Below are 25362 nucleotides of genomic sequence, written 5' to 3'. Positions count from 1 at the left end.
GCGGCTTTATATACACTAATTTGCCCTAGTAAGAATTTTCTATGCTTACCTTTCTGTTTCCAGTTTACTCCTGTGTATTTACTCATGCATGTGTTATCGTTTATAATTATGGATGTGCTTGGGATTAGCCTGCCTCCATGTTATTTAACCTTTGCTATGATTCATAACTTTGCGTCCTTGATTAATTGATTGTACTGCGCTGATTATATTAAAATAAAAAAAAATTACAAATAAACATACCTTTATCTATAACCTATAGCGAGTCCCTCCTGGGTATATCCCTTCATTGATCTGTCGACTCTGCTTTGACTATTGTCTACATTTTGCCTAGCATTTCCTCTCTCAAAGGAAGAGCACTTTGACACAAAGATATGTATAGCACTACAGGACATGTGAAATGACATCTTTTTCTTTAGTCTGCGGGTGTTTTTTCTCCGTTATCAGCACAGGAAAGTGTGCCATTTGTCTTTTGAATGACCCTATGTTATTCAGGATGGCACCCCAAACATGGTTCTAAAGCATATACAGCCACTCCTTTAATTTCCTGCTTCATTCATATTTTTTTCCTAAATAAATAACCTCATAAACCTGCCCATGAGATGAGTGATGGAGTGCATGAGCGCGATCAACACGATCAACAGAAACCTTATAGATAAAGCAGCAGTAAAGTTTCTTTAAAAGAAAAACTCCAATAACTAAAATAAAATAAAACCAATAACTACAACTAGATCCAGCTAGAAATTGATCCCAATTACATCACAGAGATTTAAACAATCCATTATTCTCTGCAACAGCCCCCAAAAACATTACCAGGGCGTCACAATGCTCAAAAAACCTGGTAAAGAACATACTGTTTTGAATGGAGTCATCTCCCTTTGGAGAGAGGATCATATTTACGAGCCTGATACCAAAAAGAACAGCAAGCCGTCTTCAACCGCTAGCAAGAACAACACTGATCAACAAGAGCTTTTATGCAACACTTGGAGAATCTGTTTGATTTGGTTGTACACTCGAAATGATATGTCTATTGGAACTAAAAGAAAGCAAACCTCTGGTTTAGTTGGACCTCTAAATTAAACTGGAAAGGATCTGGATTGAACTGGATTTGAATTGATGTTCATGGTTTTATCAAATCCCCCCAGTGAAATGGCTGAACTGTTTAATCAGAGCATCAAAAATATTGTGGTTTCTTCACAACGAACCTATTTACTGGCTAAAGTGCACGTTCCTCCACGTCAATTGCAGAGGTGGTTTAACCCCCTCAGAAGGCTCTCCACAGGTTTTCTCTTTGTTCTCTATGAGCAGAAGGCCCAAGATGTCTTGGCCTCATGAGCACTTTACATCAATACATTCTACACAATGGCTTACTTTGGCTACAATTCAGGGTCTGCTGAGATGCATAACTGTATGACTTTGACCAGGGGGGGTTTCAATGTCTCTGACCACTGGGTGGACCTATCCTGTTGGTGGGTAGAGAGTACACATGGCTAAGTATCTCTCCATCCCCCCCAAAAAAAAAATCATGTGGTGGTCATGGTGGAGGTGTGGGGTGGGAATGGTAGAGATTGCTACTCTTACAGCTACATCCTGTTTTTCTCCCATACAACCATCTACCCCTGCTCTCAGTGACCTGGGTTATGCTTCCATGAATTGTCTAAACTTAGGTTTTTATTACATTAAATGTAAAAATAAATAAATAAATAAATAAATAAATAAATAAATAAATAAATAAATAAATAAAACCACTTAAGACCAATAAGACCACTTCACTGAAACCTCTTTCTTTCTTTCTTTCTTTCTTTCTTTCTTTCTTTCTTTCTTTCTTTCTTTCTTTCTTTCTTTCTTTCTTTTTTTTTTACCAAAAGGTGAATCACATTGCACAATCAAGTAAAGGATAGACAACCAAACTGTAATTTTTTTGGTGTGTGTGTGTGTGTGTGTGTGTGCGTGTGTGTGTGCGTGTGTGTGTGTGTGTGTGTGTGTGTGTGTGTGTGTGTATGTGTAAGGGATTTATTTCTGTTTAGTATGTTTAATAATCAAACCCAGCCATTAGGGGGGCACAAGCCAGTGCACTCTTAGTGCCGGTCCCAAGCCCGGGTAAATGGGAAGGGTTGCGTTAGGAAGGGCATCCAGCGTAAAACATGTGCCAAATCAAATATGCGGATCACAAATGAGAATTTCATACCGGATCGGTCGAGGCCCGGGTTAACAACGACCGCCACAGGTATCGTTAGCCGACAGGGTACCGGTGAAAATTGGGCTACTGTTGGCCGAAGGAGGAGAAGGAGAGGAGGAAGACGTCTACAGAGACGGCAGGAAAAGGAGCAGTGTAGGAGAGTAGAGGTTCGGGTTGGTACTTTAAATGTTGGTACTATGACGGGTAAAGGGAGAGAGGTAGCTGATATGATGGAGAGGAGAAAGGTAGATATGCTGTGTGTTCAGGAGACCAAGTGGAAAGGGAGTAAGGCCAGGAACATTGGAGGTGGGTTTAAACTGTTTTATCATGGTGTGGATGGAAAGAGAAATGGTGTAGGGGTGATTCTGAAGGAAGAGTACAGTAAGAGTGTAGTGGTGGTGAAGAGAGTTTCTGATAGGGCGATGATCATGAAGGTGGAGTTTGAAGAGATGATGATAAATGTCATCAGTGCCTATGCTCCACAAGTTGGCTGTGAGATGGAGGAGAAGGAAAGATTCTGGAGTGAATTAGATGAAGTGGTAGATGGTGTACCTAGGAAAGAACGATTGGTGATTGGGGCAGACTTTAATGGGCATGTAGGTGAAGGGAACAGAGGTGATGAGGAGGTGATGGGTAGGTATGGTTTTAAGGAGAGGAATGTGAAAGGGCAGATGGTGGTAGATTTTGCTAAAAGGATGGAAATGGCAGTGGTGAACACGTATTTTAAGAAGGAGGATCATAGGGTGACGTATAAGAGTGGAGGAAGGTGCACACAGGTGGATTATGTTCTGTGTAGGAGATGCAACCTGAAGGAGATTGGAGACTGTAAGGTGTTGGCGGGGGACAGTGTAGCTAGACAGCATCGGATGGTGGTCTGTAGGATGGTTTTGGAGGCGAAGAAGAAGAGAAGGAAAGTAAGGATTGAAAGAAGAATAAGATGGTGGAAATTGAAGGAGGAAGAGTGTAGTGTGAGGTTCAGGAAAGAGGTCAGACAGGGGCTTGGTGGTGGTGAAGAGGTGCCGGATGATTGGGCAACTACTGCAGGAGTGATGAGGGAGGCAGCTAGAAAAGAAATGTGACATCTGGAAATAGAAAGCAAGACAAGGAGACGTGGTGGTGGAATGAGAAAGTGCAGGAGAGCATTAGGGGAAAGAGGTTGGCAAAACAGTAGTGGGATCGACAGAGTGATGAGAAAAGTAGGCAGGAGTACAAGGAGATGCGGCAGCAGGTAAAAAGGGATGTGGCGAAAGCCAAGGAAAAGGCATATGAGGAGCTGTATAAGAGGTTGGACACTAAGGAAGGAGAAAAGGATTTATACCGATTGGCCAGGCAGAGGGACCGAGCTGGAAAGGATGTACTGCAAGTTAGAGCGATAAAGGATGGAGAGGGAAATGTGTTGACTAATGAGGAGAGTGTGTTGAGAAGATGGAGGGAGTATTTTGAGCAGCTGATGAATGAGGAAAATCAGAGAGAGAGAAGGTTGGAGGATGTGGAGTTGGTGAAGCAGGATGTAGATAGGATTAGTAAGGAGGAAGTGAGAGCAGCGATTAAGAGGATGAATAATGGAAAGTCGGTTGGACCAGATGACATACCGGTAGAAGCGTGGAGATGTTTAGGAGAGATGGCAGTGGAGTTTTTAACCAGATTGTTTAACAGGATTCTGGAAGGGGAGAGGATGCCTGAGGAATGGAGAAGGAGTGTGCTGGTACCGATCTTTAAGCATAAGGGAGATGTGCAGACCTGCAGTAACTACAGGGGAATTAAGTTGATCAGTCACACCATGAAGTCATGGGAAAGAGTAGTGGAAGCCAGGCTGAGAGAAAAGGTGACCATCTGTGAGCAACAGTATGGTTTCATGCTGAGGAAGAGCACCACAGATGCCTTATTTGCTTTGAGGATGTTGATGGAGAAGTATAGAGAAGGACAGAAGGAGCTGCATTGTGTATTTGTGGATTTAGAGAAAGCGTACGACAGGGTGCCGAGAGAGGAGTTGTGGTATTGTATGAGGAAGTCAGGCGTGTCAGAGAAGTATGTGAGGGTGGTGCAGGACATGTATGAGGACAGTGTGACGGCAGTGAAGTGTGCAGTAGGTACGACAGACTGGTTCAGGGTGAAGGTTGGACTGCATCAAGGATCGGCCCTGAGCCCTTTCCTGTTTGCAGTTGTGATGGACAGGTTGACGGACGAGGTCAGACAGGAGTCTCCCTGGACTATGATGTTTGCAGATGATATTGTGATTTGTGGTGAGAGTAGAGAGCAGGTTGAGAAGAGCCTGGAGAGGTGGAGATATGCGCTTGAGAGAAGGGGAATGAAAGTCAGTAGGAGTAAGACAGAGTACATGTGTGTGAATGAGAGGGAGGGCAGTGGAGTGATGCGGTTGCAGGGAGAAGAGGTGGAGAAGGTGGAGGAGTTCAGGTACCTGGGGTCAACAGTGCAAAGTAATGGAGAGTGTGTTAGAGAAGTAAAGAAAAGAGTGCAGGCAGGGTGGAGTGGGTGGAGAAGAGTGACAGGAGTGATTTGTGATAGTAGAGTATCTGCAAGAATGAAAGGGAAAGTTTATAGGACTGTGGTAAGACCTGCGATGTTGTATGGATTAGAGACAGTGGCATTGAGTAAAAGACAGGAGGTGGAGCTGGAGGTAGCAGAGCTGAAGATGTTAAGGTTTTCGTTGGGAGTGACGAGGATGGACAAGATTAGAAATGAGTTTATTAGAGGGACAGCACATGTAGGATGTTTTGGTGACAAGGTGAGGGAGGCGAGCTTGAGATGGTTTGGACATGTGCAGAGAAGGGACATGAATTATATTGGTAGAAAAATGCTGAAGATGGAGCCACCAGGTAGGAGGAAAAGAGGAAGGCCAAGGAGGAGGTTCATGGATGTGGTGAGGGAAGACATGCAGGTAGTTGGTGTGAAAGAGGCAGATGTAGAGGACAGGGTGGTATGGAGACGGATGATACGCTGTGGCGACCCATAATGGGAGCAGCCGAAAGAAGAAGAAGAAGTATGTTTAATAATCAATGAAAACACCTTCATTTCCCTTACTCTTAATATATGTCTGTATCTACCTCCATCTATTCTTCCGTCTTTCCTTTTATCTACTGCGAATGTCCAAAATGTAATGAAAAGAAAGTAGTAAAAAGAAAAATTTGAAATTAAGAAAAATACAATCCAAAGATGATGTATAAATTAAAAAGGAAAAAAAATTAATATGTTTAGAATGTACAGAAATACTGACAAGCAAAGCTAAAAATGGTAAGAAGATATTGGATGAATAAAAAAAAGAAAAATAGGATTAAATAGAGAAAATGGAAATTATAGAATAAAGTATAAAAAAATGAATAAAGAATGAGAGAGATGGAGCATGTTTAGTACTGGGATTTAACAATATGGATATTTGAAGTAGTAAAGAAACTTTTGGAATTGAGGAAAACAAACAAAAAAGCAAAAAGTGAGATGTGCAGTAAAAAAAAAACGGGGGGGGGGATAATAGGGAAAAAAAAGGAAAAAGATAAAATAAGGTATTAAAGAATGAAGAAAGGATTACAGAAGAGGAGCATTTGAAATACTGTGAGTCAAGGATATGGATATCGCAGATGGATGGGTGAATGGATGGATGCCTGGACAGAAGGTGTTAAGTAAAAGCAGATGAGAGAGAGAGTAATAGAAAGAAAAAAAACTAAGACTGAGAAATACAAATGGGGGGAAAAAAGCTTTAATTGCTGTAGAAAAACAGGGAGTAATAGTGGTATTAAAAAGATTAAACAGTGATACAAAAACAGAGAAATAGACCATATCAATGGTGCTTGATGGACACAGAGGACTAAAAGTGGATAAAAACATAAAAATGTGAAAGAGAAGAAGACTCCTCTGTACTCCTTTTACTGCTATTGCTAATAAATGACAGCTGGTAGATCTGCTCCAAACATTTCAGCATTCACATATGTATTTTTTTCCATCCTGCTTTACCATCTGGAGTCATACTAGTTCTATACCACATATTTCACATATTCAGGGCAGAAAAAAAAACATCTGTGAACATGCATTAGCATCGTTGGTTGGAATAACAGTGATTAGCATAATCCCTGTAAACATTGAACATTCCTGTGAAATGTAGGCATTCATGCAATCAAACATGATAATTTATTACACAGATAATATAGCAGTTATAAGAATAGTAATGTTATTAGCATCATGATACTGGATTTATTATTGGCTTTTAAGATCTGGGATTAGCATTATAGACTTTGGACCTTTTTTAACTGAACAATATATTCCACTTGGCTGGTGAGTAAAATATTCTACCGCTTCAGCAAATACAGGAGGTTTTTTAGATGTTTCAAAATGATAAACAAAAAAAGAGAGAGTGCAAATCTTCAGAGGATGAAAGCAAAAAAGACAGAGCATGTACTTGAGTCAAATCCGCTAATTTCACTCAGCATCTGTTCCCAGAAGACACTGTGCTCATTTCTGAAATCGTTATCTTTCATCATGCTCAGAGCAAGCCGTTAAAACTTTATTACCCTTTCTCCCTTACTTTCATTGTTACCGTGGCAACAAGGTGACTCCCCCCTCCAAACACAAACCTGATCCATCTCTCAGGAGAGCACTTACTTGTTTAAATGGAGAAATCTGAAGAGTAGTAAAAAATAAAGCAAAAATAAAACTAGTATAAAAAAGCTATTAATTATTATATAGTATTATATTGTAATAATTATGTCTTTATTGCTCCAGACTCCATTCCATCATTTACTTTCCTCTAATCTGTTCTCATTTCTTTATATTCTGATTTAAACCTTTCTTTCATATTGAGAACGCAATGGCAAACATGTCCTTGAATATGTATACACACACACACACACACACACACACACACACACACACACACACACACACACACACACACACACACACACACAGTGTCCTGTTAGAGTCCATTCTGTACAAACACAAACAGAACTAAAAAAGAAAGTAATGACAGAATAACCATCAGAAAGGTAATGCATCTCAGTTTTAAAAGTCATCTGGTGTATTTCAGAGGAAAGAGAGGGGGAGGGAGAGAGAGAGAGAGAGAGAGAGAGAGAGAGAGAGAGAGAGAGAGAGAGAGAGAGAGAGAGAGAGAGAGAGAGAGAGAGAGATAGTTAGCAAAATGGTCGTTAATACCATACACCCATCAGCCATAGCATTAAACCCTTCCTGATATGATGAATAATCCCCTTATGACACCAAAACAACCTTAACCCATAAATCCCTAAACTCTAGAAGACCTCTGGAGGTGTGGGCACCAAGACAGATCCTTTATATTCAGTAAGCTCCGAGCTGGGGCCTCGACGGATTGAACTACGGATCCTACAGATCCTCAATTTGATTAAAATCTGGGGGAATTTGGAGGGTAAGTCAGGGTAAACCATCATTTCTGAACTATTTTGCAGGGTGGACAGAGCAGGGAACATTTTCTTGCTAAATGACTTTGAGGAATACTGTTGTTTTAACAAGTGGCACATGTCAAAGATACATCTTCAATAGTGCCACGACCCAAGACTTTCAAGCAGATCATCAACCAGAGCATCGCACTGCCTCCACCGGCTTACTTTTTCCCCCCGTATTACAACCTGGTGCTATTTCTTCTGACACACACACAAACACACACACACACACACACACACATGAACAGCAGGACAGGGGCCACTGTAATGAAATAATTAGTGTTATTCACTTGACCTGAAAACATGGTTTTAACATTATGGCCGATTGCGATAAGTGCCATTGATTGCAGTAGTTACAGGAAGTGGGGAGTTGACATGGTAACGAGTGAAATATTAAACCTTAGGTACTTTTTCGACACGCTATTTACTGGAGTAGTACTGCGGTTTGGTGTCGTTCCAGAAAATCCAACGTTGGTATCAAAGCCAGGCGAACGCTGCGGCTGCTATATTGTTAGCTAGCTAACCGTTTTTTTATTGTGGCCTCTGTAGCATGGATACCATGATGCTACTTGTGCCCTTGCTGTGGTTTTGGATGGAGCCCATGAGATTTTTTATGAAATGTGCTGCACATTTTGGAGATACATCTGCCCTAGTTTAACTTCCTGTCTCTTTAGTGTCTGTTTTTTTCCCCCCCATACAGCTCTACTGGAGCACAGCTTAATTTCATCACCCACTATAAAACAACACACACACACACACATCATCATCATCATCATCAGGGACAGTTAAGAGGCTAGAGCAGATTATTTACACAGAAGCCTTTACACACCTGATCCACCTCAGAAGGCCTAACATTTACACACAGCTAAGAGAAAAGCGCGTGTGTATGAGATATCAGCTCTTAGCACAGTTCATAGGAGCGTTCATGTGGAAGTGCCACTCTGCTTGAAAATGTTAAATCATGCGTTTGTGTCCTGAACCCTTGTGTCAAGTTGTTTTGTCTATTAGAACGTATTGTTTATTGTTATATATTTGCTATTTGTGTACTGCAGGAGCCCCTGCACGCCTCCTCCTCCGAGTTAGTGTTTACAACGAAAGAACGCTGTGCAGTGTAGTGCCGCGGCTGACAGCCGAAATCTACACACAGAGTTACACAATGCGACACAGAAACACACTCCAGACATGTTTTGACAGGAAGGCCTCTACAGCGACACTGTTTTGTTGTTTTAGTGACACTGCTGTCTGTGGAAGTGTTTTTATTGGACTCTCGAGTTGGTTGAATCAAATTTTAAGTTCGAACAAATGCGGAAAATACGTAACATGGAAATTGTGGCGAATTGTCGAAGAGCACTGTTGCTAGGCAACCAGTAAAAATACAAATAAAACCCCCATATTCAGAGTTGGTGGCTAAAGCTAAAGTGACTAAAGTAGTGTAAATAATTATGCAACTTTATTTATAACAAAATCTGGCAGAAAAAAAATTAAACTGGCTCTTCAGCATTTGAAAATAAAAACAAAGAAAAAAAATGAACAAAAAATATTTAATCTACTATTTTGCTGCTTGAACAGTATAATTATTTTTTTTTTTTTTTTTATCATCACGGTGTTCAACCTGGTTTCATTCCACATTATGGCTTGTACTGCTTACAAAATACTCAGCCAAAAGTTTGTGGACACCTGAGCAAAAAATCTATATGTGCTTTCTTTCCAATATGTTCCAATAGATTTTAAGGCGATTTGTGCTCAATTAGCCACAAGAATGTTAGCGCCACACAAAACCTTCCACTCCAACCCATGTAAAGCATATATTCCTGAAGTTTGCTTTGTGCACAGGGGAATTGTCATGCTGGAACAGGTTTTGGGTTTCCTAGTTCAAGTAAAGGGAAAATTCCATGCTACAACATGGTACTATGGAAAAGTCAGGTGTCCCAATACCTTTGTCTGCACTTGATCCAGCACAAGCTATTGTTTCGCACTGCATTTGATTAGTCATTTCCAGTACACACAGAAGAAGAACCATGAAAGGTGTGAGCGATTCATCAGTGGTATGTGAAACACGGGGGGTGATGGGAGATGTAGTCCTGTCTCTGTGTGTACTGCATATCACTGTTAAGAAGCTATAATCTACTTCTCTCATTGGTGTTTGTGAGTGATAGAAGGACAGACAGAGTGAGAGACTGAGATATTTCCTGAGAGAGAGAGTTGGAGTGTGAAGTGTTCTAGCCAGTAATGAAATCCCAGCAGGTACTGATCAATATGCAAAATACTCAAATTCACCTTGACTTTCAAACAACCATGATTGTAATCAGATGTTATCCTGAATACATTTATATCCCATAATAAATGACGATGAATCTTACATGCTCGATGCTCTGCTACATCTTGCTTCACTTGATTCCCATCATGTATTTGTTTTTATTTTTTGTTCTGTAGAAATCAGCATCATTATTGCCCCATCATGGAGGCCCAAATGACACCAAATAAACCATATGACACCACCAACACACACACACACACCTTACGAGTGCGAAAATATTGCAGACGTTATCAGTAACAGACTAAAAAAAAAATGCACACCTCAGGAAATATCGTCCTATGTAGTGAAACACGATCTGTATTTTGTGTGTGTGTGTGTGTGTGTGTGTGTGTGTGTGTGTGTGTGTGTGTGTGTGTGTGTGTGTGTGTGTGGGAGGGGTACAGGGGGTTTCTCTGCATGCTTCAGCATGATACTCATAAACTCACTGGGTAATATTTCTTTACTCACTAGTTTTCCTCAGGATAGTTGGCGTTAAGGGTGCAAAACAATCATTTGTGGAATTATGGTGAAGTCTTGGGCTGTGTCCCAAACCACTTAATAATACTACTGTTTCCACCTATAGCATTGGTTAAAAATAATTAAAAATAAAACAAAAACCTAGAAACAAGTTTTGCACCACAGTGAAGCGTTCAGTGGTTACCATGGCAACTGACATGGCCAGAAGTTACATTCAAAACCACCAGACTGCTTCATTAAACAATACAATACACCAGGTTATCAAATTTGACAAGCTTTACTGTACAGCCAAAAGTATTGGGGCACCCGCCGTTTCCAGCCATATACGTTTCTTTAGATCTTCAGTGGTCTGCTATAGAATACATTTTGTGTGTAATAGAGAACACATTAGAATGTATGTGTGTTTTGGGAGTAGTCTGTATGAGACAATTTGTCTTGGCCCCCAAAAAATCGATTGGCAATAACGTACATTTGCGTCATACCCGTAATTACCACTAATGACCTGGGAAAGTCTCTCTATGTGGTAATTCTGAGTCAGAATTTTAGAAACTGCAATGCTGAATCATTTACTGAACTGCTGTGGTACTTAGTTTAGTTTACTGAAAGAATATTCTCACACAAATACTTCAGGATTCCATGTTCAATCAGGTCCCATTCATAAAGAATTCCAGATTTCACATTTCATATCTTCTCAAATTAGTGGTGGGCCAACAGTTCCAGCAAGGCCTTCTAAGATCGGCGCATCAGAGTGTTTTGGGTTAGAGTTCCAATCCAAACAGCTCTCACATTAATTGCTGTAAGTTCTTCACAGTCAGCTCCAGACTCTAGTCAGAGCTGGCAACCCACATTTGTAGCAAACTGCACAAGCCCAAATATGTTCATGTGGGTTTAATAACTGGTTTTTTTTTTTCTTTCTACAATAGCTGACAGAGGAGAAGAAATGTATTTGGTCGCAGATACACTTACAAGGACATTTACAGAGAAGCTTGGTCAGCCAAAACAGTTGCTAAGCTTTTTCATGAAGCGTTTACACTTTTGAGTTTTCTTTCCTGTACAACTTTGACTAAGACATATAAAAACGGTAATGCACTGTAAAAATGCATGAAAAACCCGGGATCATTATATAAGGTTAATATTGATGATTCTGATACAGATGATGTACGAAGGCAATGCAGCTGTCGCTGTAATAAAAAGGGAGATTTGCTGAAATGTGTTTATTGGGTTTTCTTGCTTTAGTAATGACATTCATTTACACTGTATGAGAGTGCGGTCTGTGATGCAGCCCTCTGTTTTCTGAGTGGTTTCTGTTGTCTTCTCAATACGAAAATAATACACTGGATAAGATTACCAATAATCTTATCTATGCTACCATCCCCTATTCTCTCCTGAACAAACACTGTTTAAACATGTTCTTCAGAGATCAATCTTGGGTCCTTTTTTGTTTTGTTTTTTTATTATCCTCTATTATTCTTTCCTTCAGTTAGAGATGAGTTTATTATAGGGACAGCACATGTAGGACGTTTTGGAGACACGGTGAGGGAGGTGAGATTGAGATTTTCTGGACATGTGCAGAGGGGGGACATGGTGTATATTGGTAGGAGAATGCTGAGGATGGAGCCACCAGGAAGGAGGAAAAGAGGAAGGCCAAGGAGGAGGTTTATGGATGTGGTAAGGAAAGACATCCAGGTAGTTGGTTTTAAAGAGGCAGATGTAGAGGACAGAGGGGTATGGGGACGGATGATCCGCTGTGGCGGCCCCTGTTGGGAGAAGCCGAAAGAAGAAGAAGATTCTTTTGTTCACTTGCATTATAAGGCATCAAATCATATTTTCCTTGTGTGGAGACAAGATAAAATTTCAAAAGGTCAGCTGGACGCCCAGACGTTTACCTTTTCCATAATCTCTACACTTGTTCAGCAGACAAAACGGGAGAACCTGAAACTCCTTCAATGGCAATTAAACTCCAACACTTCTAATGGAAGCTAAATCAAGACTTTTTAAATCTCTTAGTCCTAACTTGGACATCTCTAGTCCTTCATTCTCCCAGTTCATCTTTCTGCCACTGGCATCCTGGATAAATTACATAGATTACTGCATTTTCTGCTACCTCGATTGCAGCGTTTTATCCTATCTAGTTTCCTGAATTTTGAGGTTTTCTGGCATGATTTCTAGGCTACCCAAAATCTTTTATACAAAATTCCTTATTACTCCTCATTAACCTGTAAATTCTTCACTGTCTTCCCACCAATCCCCTCTGAAATTCAACAACTAAGCTCTTTCTCCGCTTTTCCAATTACTTCTTATATCAGCAGGATTATACTGTGCATAAAATACTGCCATTTTCTATGAACACAATAGCATTATTACTGAATTCAAGTAGAATTATGAATTCGTAAACTGTTTTGGAAATGTGCACATCTTTAGATGATCAATATGGGATCGTTCACTTTGGCGGAAAGTGAGTCACAAGAGTAAATATTTGAGCAGTAAACATTCGGAATAATTTGGAATTGCTGGTCCGTGTGTTCCTTTGTTTCCTCTTACTGACTTTTGCCTCATCACCACATAGTCAGATTTCTTCGGCACAGGACGTGACGGTGGTTTACAAGTCTTGGCTAGCTTATGACGGATGTGTAGCAAACCGCAAAAAGAAAATCTGTCGTGACAGCTCTGATGTGAGTCTTTCTTGGGAATTGCTATTCCCAGATTGTCCAGATGACTTACATCAACTCAAACACGAGTAATTGGTTCCCGACTTGCTTTAAATTACACATGGACAGAAAATTGCATGCATGCATACATATATACTGTATATATATATATATATATATATATATATATATATATATATATATATATATATATATATATATATATATATATATATATACTGTATATATACACTCACACACACACATACATACACACAGTGTGGGGAATAATTATTTGATCCCATGCTGATTTTGTGAGTTCACTCCCTTGCAAAGAATTAAGCAGTCTAGCATTTTTATGGAAGGTGTATTCTAACAGGCGAAAGACAGATTATAAAAAAAACAAGAGGTGAGATTTTGCATGGAGCTCCAGAGCGAGTGACTTATCTTGTATTTCTTCCATTCTTGAATTATCTAGCCAACAGTCGTCTCTTTCTCACCGAGCTTCTTGCTGATGGTCTTGTAGCCCATTCCAGCCTTGTGCAGGTCTACAATATTGTCCCTGTTGCCATTTGACAACTCTCCATTGGTCTTGCCTATGGTGGTGGAGATGTTGATTCTGTGACGGGTGTCTTTTATACATGTCACGAGTTGATATTAGGAGTCCTTTTTTTAAAAGCACAGGACTAATTTGGGTCTGTGGGAGTCATAATTCAGTTATACCCTTTCTTTAAAAATGTTTGTACGGATTTCAATTGTACATGATGTCGTTAAATCCGAGAGCATAACGTTTTTCCTTCCTTCAACTAGGAGACCAAAACCTGTTCCAGCATGGCAATGCCCCTGTGCACAAAGCTAGCTCCATGAAGATATGCTTTACATGTGTTGGAGTGAAATATCTCCTGCTATCAATCCTATTGAACACCACTGGGATGAATTAGAACACTGCACCCCAGGCCTCCTCAGCTCACCTACATCAGTACCTGACTTTACTAACACGCTTATGTCTGAATGAACACAAAATCTCCACAAAATCTAGTGGAATGTTTTTTCCAAAAGAGTGAAAGATTTTATATATATCTCCACATGATTACCACAAGAAACCATGTAGCTTTAGTACATAAGCAAGAACAGTATATGACGTAGTAAATATGGTGCCAGTGCCAAAAGGAACAGAAGGAAACTTTCAGAATAATAAGTGGAGGAGAAAAAAAGATCTACTTCCTGGTTGATTTCTTTTCACTGAAATCTTATCCTGTTCATCTTTATCGCTGATGAAGTGGGTTTCCTGTCTCATGGAGGACTAGACCGGATCAAATAGAGCTATTCAAAACAAAGGATCCAGTGCTTTGTCAGAGATCCCACTTGTTAAAAGACTCTCAGGTAAGGCAGGGGTCTTTAATCTGCATGTTTTAATTCCAGCCAAGCCGCAGCAACACTTGAAAGAATGAACTAAGCCCACTACAGATTAATTAATGTGAAAACGTGGATCCTGGAGTGTGGATCCTGATTTGGTGTGAACCCCTGAAGCCACACTGATCCTTTGTAAATACAACCAAAGACTCCTGATATACGATGTGAATAACGCAGTCATTCTAGTAATATGAAAATCATCGAGTCTGCCATGGGCATACAAAACTTTCACACTTTCACTGATGTATGCTGTGTGAGAGGTCACAGAGTGCGGTGTGTTCGTGTTCGTGTGTGTGTGTGTTATTGGCCCTATGAGTGCAGTAAAAGTGTATTCGTGCACTGGCACATTATGATAACATCCTCATATTGTGTGGTGGGGAACACACACACACACACACTTACTCTTTATCTCGTTAGACACTTGGCCGAGGGTTAAAGGGGGCCATTTCCAAGTACTTTATTACATCTAAATGAATAAATGATGTATTTGTAATGATGTAAAAAGTATGATCTAATTCCTTCAAATTGTTATAAATTGAATTATTAATTCAACAATATTTTTTATTATTATTATTCAGCAAATGCAAATAAACTGCTCAGCAATACAATTAATGGTCATTTCCTATCTTAATTTTTCTTGTTAAAGTAGATAAAAAAAAACAACAAAATCATATCATTTGATTATTTTAATTAGATTTATTTAAATGTGATTGCGATTCAATTTTAATTGTAATTATATTTTGAAAATATGCATCTATATGTAAAAGTCTAAGGTGCTTGTAAAATATGTTTTTGGGACACGTGCATTTCATCTTTTCTATGTGACAAACTGAGTAAAAGGTAAAAAAAAAAAAAAACACAAGAACTGAACAGTAAGTGACTGGAAAAAAATGTTTTGTGGAGTCCAAATGAGAATTATGTCTTGCAGAAGAACTTCTGTATGACGGCGAATGTGACAGAAGATGCTAACAGACTGCCTCACGCTCAGTCAAACATGCAGGTGGAAGTGTAATGGTTTGTTTCAAAACAGGGAGGATTGGACACTTATTCCAGATGAAAGGAGAAATTTAACCAACATGGCAACCAACCATACAACACCATGCAATTCCATCTGCAGCTCATTGGAACCAACAAGAAGCCGAAGCGTACATCCAAGTTCGTTATTTACAAAGCAAACACTCGTCTAGAGTGTTATCCATCATGGAATGAAAGTCATCAAACCTAATACTAGTAGACTGTTCTAGAAGACAAAACCAAGCATAATATTTATGACTAAAATTAATATGCATTTTTTTTTTTTTTTATAAGGCTATGTGTGACATTTAATTTAAAATCAATTCTTTTTTGTTTTAGTTCTGTCCTCCATCTCTCTCTCTCTCTTTCTCTCTCTCTCTCTCTGCCTTTTCATTACACTCTGTTTCTCTCTTTTTTGGTTTGTTTGAGTTGATGGTGATTCAGGATAAACATTATTTAGCACTGCTGCGGTTCCGACTTTTACTCTTATAAATAAACAGGTTGTTAAAATGGGTGGAAAGTTCAGCGTTGTTTTACCCCTGCGCCCTTGAGCATGGGAAATCCACCCCTCCATCCACCCCTCACCCACACACGTACAGTCGAGTTACAATTTCAACACGTGTCCAGTTTCCATAAAAACACATTATTCCCAAATCCCCAAATTCGCTTGAAACTTCATCATCTGGAGAACGTTTTTGTTACTCGCGTCCAAATTTTTACAAACACTTCTAGACTACCCCCCCCCCCCAAACACACACACACACACACACACACACACTCACACACACACACACACACACACACACTCCAATTCATATGAACTTAAGCATTCCCCAGTTACACTGCTGTTTTATTGTATGATTTATTCTGCATCCTGTGTCTCTGTTCCCATGTCCCTCTCTATGTCCCTTTTCTTTTTCCAAAATACCATTAGCAAATTTAGATGCAAGAGTGCTGGATCATATCAGATGTGTCCTCCAGAGTTTTACGGCAGCAAAGAGATAAACTTCCACATTAATCAAATAGTTCATCGTTCGGTTAAACGGCGTGACTGAAAGCATTTTTTCTTTAAACGACGACGATGGCCAAACGTAGATAAGTGGTGGGAAATCGGAGCAAGTAATAATGACAGAAAATGAAAGGGTGAGATAGGGATGAGGTGTACACTAATATATATATATAAACAGAAGTTTGTGGACATTTGAGCTTATGATAGCTTTTTAAACATCATATTCCACATTTTGTCCCCCTAATACAATCCCATCTTCTGGGAAGATGTGGAGATTCATTCAGTCACAATGGTGTTAAAGTCAGGCACTGATGTAGATGAGGTGAGGAGCCCAATTCATCCCATTAATGTCAAGTAGGGTTCAATAACTCGATAGCATTAGATCTTCCTCTCCAACTTATGTACAGAATATCTTCATGGACATTTGTCACGCTGGAAATAGATATGGGTCTAGATAAGTGAATGGAAAATTCCATGCTAACATTGAACTAATGCTGACTAGCAAGTAAGCTACAAATTAACTAAAATATATATGTAAAAAAAAAAAAAAATATATATATATATATATATATATATATATATATATATATATATATATATATATATATATATATTACATAAAAAAAGGTTAAAGAATTTTATTAAAAATCAAGCCAATCGGACCATCATGAGGCAGATTCTTGATTTATAGCCAAAGTCCAAACTTGAATCACACTATGTATTTATAGTCAAAGCCAATGACCTAAACCGCGTTGGTCACTGGCCTTCTCAATAGCGCAGGTGTGTTGTGATGCAGTGCGCTTCCTGTGTACACGGCTTTACGAACTAATGACTCTGGATTAATGGCCCATTGTGTTAAGAAGGTTTTGTTTAATAGGAACACCATCCATCAGACATCCTGCTGTGTACAGGACAGAATAAAGATGATCCTAAACCCTCATTAACCCCCCCTCAAAACTCCACCTCAAACGCTCTCACACACATTTTGATTTACCAGAAAAGTGCGAGGAGTACAAATGACAGGAAGGGAGGAGGAGGAAAGGTGGAAGCACAAGAGTGTGTATGTGCACGAGAGTCTGTGGTGGAAAATCGTTCCTTTCGGCGCAAAAACAAGCTTCAAGCTTTTATGTGTGAGATTTTGTTGAAGCCGTGAGGAAATTTGTGTTTGTCTAATAAAAAAAATTTTTGGGACGCCTGCGCATAAGATCGGAATGTTATTTTTTAACGTCCCATCACACGTTTAGTCCGCATTCGCTGTTATTATAACCTCCACTCTTCTGGGAAGATGTTCCACTAGGTTTTAGAGTGTGTTTGTGGAGATTCTTACTCATTCAACAACAAGGATTTTAATAATGTCAGATACTGACGGAGGTAATGTAAGGAGGCCTGGGTTGCCAAGAAGGCCTGCAGTCAGCGTTCCAATTTATTCCAAAGGTGTCAAATTGTGTTAAGGTCAGAGCTCTATGCTAGAGATCTTTTATTCTAACCCATGTAAGCTATATCTTTGTGAAGCCGTCTTAGTGCACAAGAGTATTTTCATACTGGAACTAGTTTGGTTCTTCAAGTTCAAGTGAAGGAAAAAAAATTCATGCTACAATTGAGGACCTCCATCTTTGTGCTAACAGTTTGGGGAAGAAACACAATATGGCTGGAAAAGTCCCAATCTGTCCCAATACTGTTGTTGATTTAGTTTAGTTTTCTACCTTGTTCAATCGGATAGAAAGTTTGCTTGGCGAGTTCCAAAGAGTGTCTACCCGAGTCCGAATGTGAACGAAGCAGCTAAAGTTTGGAAACTGTTCAAGTTCAATAAATCAATCGAAATAAATGACAACCTTTCCAATCTAGACCACACTCATTTCCCAGTTAAAATCCCAAAAGAGATATAAACAAGGTCCTAGCTCTTTGTTCAGTTCCAACAACACATCCGACTCACTTTAATAACCTACTGTTTACATGAACCAGGTGTGCAAATACCCGGAGTGTATTGATTTCCAGTTGCAAATGCCAGGATTCCCTGAAAAAAAACAATGCCAGATGGATTTGTTTTGATGAGCGAATGTCAGCCCAGAGCACAGGATTTTTCAAGGCATAGACTTGACGGAACAAGAAAAAGTCAGAATTTTGGCAAAACACTCAGCATTTGTTCCTTGAGAGACAAAAAAAAAGAAACCACAACTCAATACCAGGTCATAGTAGCACATCCTGGTTAGCAACAACGATGACGGATAAGAGAATATAAATGGGTTGGTGTTAAATAAGTCTAAAAAAGAAGAGGAAAAAAAATAATAATAAAAGGAGGTTACCATGGTTACATTCTCAAAGCATCTTAGCAATGTGACATCCCATTGCAGTAGTATGCACTTTGCCATGCTATACGTTTATACAGCATTAGATACCAGGCAACTTTGGGCAGTTTTTTGTTCCTTCTTTGTGTAATATTAACATTGGTTTTAATGATCTGAAGCATTTAAGAATGAAAAATATGCAAATCAATTAATAAAATACAAATCTGGACACTTTCACAGAATTCAATGTATTAATGATTGCACTACAGTTAGTCAAAGAATTACTGGTATAGTGTTTTTTTTATTAAAAAAAAAATACATTTACAGACACTTCATCATGAGTCAGAATATTCCTAGCTTTCCTAGATGGGACCTGGGATTTAGAGTTTACAATAATAATAAAAAAGTCAAGTCTGCCAGGTCTCAGAGAGAATCAAATGACCACTTTCCATCCATGGTGAGCAGAATAATAAATCATAGCAGATAATAAACACACCCTCCTGGCAGTCATGAACCCAAACCTTAGATAAATCTTTCCTACAATTTTTGGAAAATCTGATACCAACACCACACTGAGACCAACGTATCTGAGATCTCATTTTTTTATTCTCCTTCTGATGTTCACTGAAGCACATGTAGGATTTTAATGTACTGTGCTGGTGCCACATGATTGGTTCATTTATAAATTGCGTACTTGAAGGTTTCTAGAAGTACTTCCAGATTTAGTGGCCGGTGAGGGTCATTACACCGGTTATATCAATGGAGAAGAAAAGGGTGGCAGAAAAAAAAGAATACCGAAAGTCAAGCGAAAATTTGCGAAAACATTACAAATACCAGGATGAATGTTGAAATGTGAGTGTTCTGTCTCTCCCACTCATTCAGCAATGCTTTCTTTATTATTTAGTGAGTTGGCTGTGTGAGTCTGTCAAGTGAACATCAAATATGTGCTCTCTCTCTCTCCTGCTGCCATGTTTGAACTGTAATTACATCAGAACATCCTGTTCTCACTCCATGAACATTCATTTCTTTAACGTGTTGGGACCAGAACAATGAGTTTCATGATAGGAGTTCGACTCAATACGCAACAACTCAATAGAAGTCTCTCAGCCAAGAGAGTGGAGAAGTAGCTCAGTGGTTATGATGTTGTACTTTGAACAAAAGGTTGCGATTTCAAATCCAAGCTGCACCAACCGCCGTACACTTCAGCAAGGCCTCAAACCCTCAAGTGCTCAGTCGTATTAATCAGCGGTCCCCAACCTTTTTTTGCGCCAAGGACCGGCCTTTAAGGTGTGGCGGATAAATACGGTGCGATGCGGAGAGAATCCGGTCATTTTTTTCAATAAAACATCGTTCAGAATCCAATAATAAATAAAACGGAAATACTGTAAGTTATGTATTCTTTCTGTGCAGCCCGGGAACCAATTGACCCAGGGGGTGGGGGACCACTGGTATATATTATATTAGAAGTCGTTCTGGATAAATCGTCTGCCAAATGCCGTGGATGTAAATAAAAAGGGCGTCTGCTCAAAAGGCATATTCAGTTTACTCATAAGGAATTGTCTTCCTCATCCCTACAATGTCGTCTGAACACGTTGGAATTCTCAACACTTCCTGTGTGATTGTGTATCAGGTTTTTTTTTTTATTGCCACATCCCAGCCACACTAAGTTGACACTTCTGGACCCTTGAGCAAAGCCTTTACTACCATAGCTGTTCAGTTGTATAATTAAATCCAACATGTCGCTCTGAATAAGGACGTCTGTTAAATGCCATAAATGTAGATGTAAATAAATGATTCACTCCAAAGGTCTGACTCCCTGAATAACAGCTGCTATTCCTATTACTATACTATCAACATAATCATTTCATAAAACATACTCAGGCCTGATTCACTGCACTGTCGGCTCCATCGCTTCCTTTCTTTCGCTAAATGAATGGGATATCCTTTCTGTTGCTAACTTTGTAACCGTGCACATAGGAAATCTAAAATTGGAAAATAATGAAAAATTAAGACTTCTAGGAATTCTGGCGTTACATCGTCACTGAGTAGTTCGGAAAAGACAGTATTCTTGACTGAATTTGGACTGGATTCTACATTGTTAGGGGTGTCTTTTTTAGGTCTCTTTTTATAGGACTCTCTGACGGAGAAAAAAAATGAACTCGCCGTGTTACTGAGAAACATCTGTACCGAAGAACACGTGTTTCTTGCTTAAATGACAGCGTAATATAACATGAAAGTGGAGATTCTTTCCTCAAAAGCGCCACAATAAACACATCAAATTGAGCTATGAGGTCCGTGCAAGCAATTTTTCACATAAAGACCAGATTTTTTATTTTATTATTTTTTTTTTCTATCAGATTCCTGTTCTTGGCTTACAGGAGTCTTCACCAGTGTGGCCTTGTTCTGCTGTTGCAGCCCATCCACCTCAACACTTGTGTTTTGTGCATGATGAGTGATGATATGAGCTCTCATATCTTTCCTGGAAGCTCAAACCATTTAAAACATTTATTTTACCTCTGACTTATCGACAAGGCGTCACCCTGCAGAAACCTTTGATCTCGTACGTCTCACGTGTTTCTGATTTCATCGGACGGCATTCCTGCTCCAGGCACAATATGGTTAGCGAAAGTTGAAGGCACACAATTTTATAAGAGGTCTTTTTTTTATGTGGTAGCATCAAATGTCCCTTTACTTGAACTAGGAGACCCAAAACTGTTCCAGCATGACATTGTCCCTGTGTACAAAGCCAGCTCCATGAAGATTTTCTTTACATGGGTTGGAATGGAAGATCTCCTACTATAGAGCTAGTAAAACCTATTAAACCATACTGATCACCTTTGGAATGAATCGGAACGCTGACTGCACCCCCGGGCCTCCTCACCTCACCTACACCAGTACCAGACTTTACTAACACCCTTGTGGCTGAATGAACCTCTAAAAAATCTCCACAAAATCCAGAGGAACATCTTCCCATAAAAGTGGAGGTCATGATAACAGAAATAAAAATGGAATGGGATTCTCAAAAAAACACAATTTTATAGTCAGGTGTCCACAAACTTTTGTCCAAATAGTCTATATATATGTGTGTGTGTGTGTCAGCACAAACACAATTTGCAACACACAATATGTCCATCGTTAATAAAAAAAAAAAGCTGTTGCATAAACGGATTTTCTCATTTTGAAACTGTAAAACCTTCTGCCCTTGTCTTAGGACTGTTTTCTCTCTCTTTTACCACCTTTTCTTAGAACTGATGGATTTTAAACTACTTACTAACACTTTCCCTGCAAGATGACGCACAGCACTTACCAAATGTCTCTTCATAGTTTATGCATACGGATGGGGCCACATTTGGTTAAATGACTAGTGTCAAGTTGTGTGTGTTTGCGTGTGTGCGTGTGTGTGTGCGCGTGTGTGTGTGTGTGTGTGTGTGTGTGTGTACTCCAGAATTTTGGAAAAACAGCTTTAAATCCTCCCCAGCCACTTTAAGTGACGTGATTTATGTGCACAGAGACAAACATGTTTACATTATTAGAAACATATGTTCAACCCACACTCATATACACACACAATTTGTACATCAGTTAACAAACATTTTATTGTTATTTCCTAAAAATCAGATAACTGCCGTATATATATATATATATCTCCACACACATACAGTCACCAGCAAAGTGTATAGTGCATTGCCTTGAAACTATTTAAAGTACATTCAAAAATACACTATATGGACAAATGTTTGTGGACACCTGAGAATAAGATTTTTGAACATCCCATTCCACATTGAATCCCCATTTGCTGTTATAATAACCTCCACTCTTCTGGGAAGATGTTCCAGATGTTAATAATGCTATAGCAGGCCGCTTAAGATCTTAGACTCCAACCCTGTGTGTGCTTGTGTGCTTTAGTTCACCATGTGAGCACCTCCTTTCTCTCATTCCCAATAATTAATGTGTGCGTGTCACATGTGCTTTTTATTAGAAATGCCCTCTAATCGATTTAGTGTTATTCTGAAGAAGGATATAAATAAGACAGTTCACTGGAACTTGAGAACATCGAATCAACTGCTTGATCGTAAAACACACACAATCTGGAATCCACACACACCTTGAGAACGCAAACACGGCGTGTACGATTTACTCGCACACTCGCAGCAATAATCATTTCCTGGACGTCTTTCTGAGACAATTCATCACACACCTTATCCTCAAAATAAACACTACAGATTGAGACACTTGGCCGAGTGCGCAACCTCGTGCTCTTTTTTTTTTTTGCACATTCTCGAGATGTTTACACAAAGCAGGCTTAGATAACAGGTGACTCAACGTGCTATCATTGATTGGTATGCAATTACAATGATAGCCTGACAGCACCGTGGTGTTGCGTAATGCCTGCATCGTTTGATTTCTTCAACATAGAAAGTAAAAAAACTTGAGGGAAACCAGACTTAACTGGGAATCCGGTCTGTTCCGGGTGAGATCTAATATCTATCAGTGCGCATCTTCATAAGGAGGCAAAGGTGAAGTTAAAATTTCTACAAGGCCTTCTAGTGGCTGCTCCCATTCCCTTTTCAGGGCCTAAATAACAATTGTGTGGTTTTCACTTCCTCCATGAACAAACATACCAAAAAAGCAGATTTATTCCACAAGAAGAAGCCAATCTTTTAGAAGAAGAAAAAAACACACACAATTACACCCTTCCTACATTCACAATCATTTAGAGTGTTGTTACTGCCAAGTGTTACTAATAAAACATACAAGAAGTGTAACTATTGTATAAAACCATAACTTTGGTATTTTGGTGTTGTGGAGCCCACGTGAGTGTCTGCATCATGCCAAGAAAAATGGACATCAGCCATGACCCTCTGAGAGGCAAGTGCCGCCGATTACAATCAGGTAAGGGGTTATAAGGCCGTTTCCAAATAATGAATAATTGTTGGTTTATAGTTTGGAAAATAAGTGACTGTGTTTGTTGATTGTTTGTGTATAGAAGTTGGTGACCACACAATTCTTATTTAACGAATAACAGAAATGAAAGAGGGTGTAGAAATTTATTCGACTAGTAATAACGTGAGGAAGATTGTGTGTAAGAAAAACAGTCGAGTAAAGCATCTGAAAGTCAGCCCCAAAACAGAACACAATGAGTGGAAACACAGAAAGATTTCCATATCAGAACTTTGTTTTGAGCAGCTTCTCACACACAACTAATGTGTTGTCTTGCATCGCATTGTTATATGGTCCATTAGAAAGTTCCACAGAAATGTGAAACGGAACAGCCATCTAAGTCAGACATCTCACTTCAAAACGCAAAGCAAGAACCGCATTTTTCTGGATAAACATTTACACAGGCTTGATTAAATGGACTCACGCTACTAGCATTCAAATCATGTCAAGCTGCCAAGGGATTCACAGCTCGAGGGCTTAAAAATAATAAATATTTTTGTAATAACATTCATGAACGAGGCATTTAGGCAGTACGTTTTAAAAGGCGAATCATTCAGCTTGTCTCATGGCTGTGACATAACGTGAATGTTATGTCTCATGGCTGTGACATAACGTGAATGTACCGTAATTACCGAACTATAAAGTGCACTGATATATAAGCCGCACCCACTGAATTTTACAAATATTTGTATTTTTAACATAAATAAGTCGCACCTGTCTATAAGCCACAGGTGTCTATACTAATGAACTTTACACAAGCTTTAACGAAAAACACGTTACACACGGTGTAACAGGTGAAATATGTTGCACTTCCTTTAGGAGCATGGTGGTATTTTGGGAATAGCCTGCCACTGCATTTTTCCGCTATTACTGCGTGTGTGTAAGACTGAGGATTATGTCCTTGTTATTTTCTGATGCTCATTTCTAAGTTTCTTTGACTAACCCATAACGCTGTTGCCAAGAAAAATAAAAAAGCACGAGTTTTGGAAACCTGTCTGTGCTTATATGATTTCTGTATGAACTGGAGTTAGCGAGCTCTCCCTTAACCCAGACTCAACGCGTTACAACGGCTTGTATCTAAACAGTAGCCTACCAAGAAAGTCATTGTTCATTGTCTTCCTCCTTCCTTTCACAACTATTTCTCTCGGGAGTTTATCTTTTGGCATTGTCGTGCGTTTAAAAAAAAAACGTTTATTCTCCCGATGCCGTGCAGAACACAGGTGAGGAGCGTTTTTTCGTTTCCGTTCGGAAATTTCATTGGTCTAATGTTATGGGGTTCAGTTTTTTGGCTTTAAGTTTGTGAAACCGGGAAAAACCCAGGAAAAATGAATAAATAAGCCACTTCGTTGTTTAAGCCGCGGGGTTCAAAACGGGGGTAGCGGCTTATAGTCCGGAAAATACGGTAGCTACTAACGGTTAAAAAGTACAATATGCTCTTGAGCAGAATTTCACCACAAAATATTTAAATATAAACTCATATGTTGTCTTGCTGAGTGGAGTTTTTCTTTGGAAGGTCAGATGGACCTCCTCTGGCTCCATTAGTTCCCAAATGGTTCCCATTAAAATTCCTGAAGCCACGCCCCCTAAATCTACAGTAAACCTTGAAGTCTATAAAATGACAAAGTGCATCTGGACCGGAAGTCAGAATTTAGCAAGTTTGTAAATTTCCCCAAAAAGGGG

This window comes from Silurus aristotelis, assembly GCF_946808225.1.
Source record: "Silurus aristotelis genome assembly, chromosome: 17".
Classification (NCBI taxonomy): Eukaryota; Metazoa; Chordata; class Actinopteri; order Siluriformes; family Siluridae; genus Silurus; species Silurus aristotelis.
The sequence above is the reverse complement of the archived record's forward strand: the minus strand, read 5'-3'. Positions refer to the sequence as shown.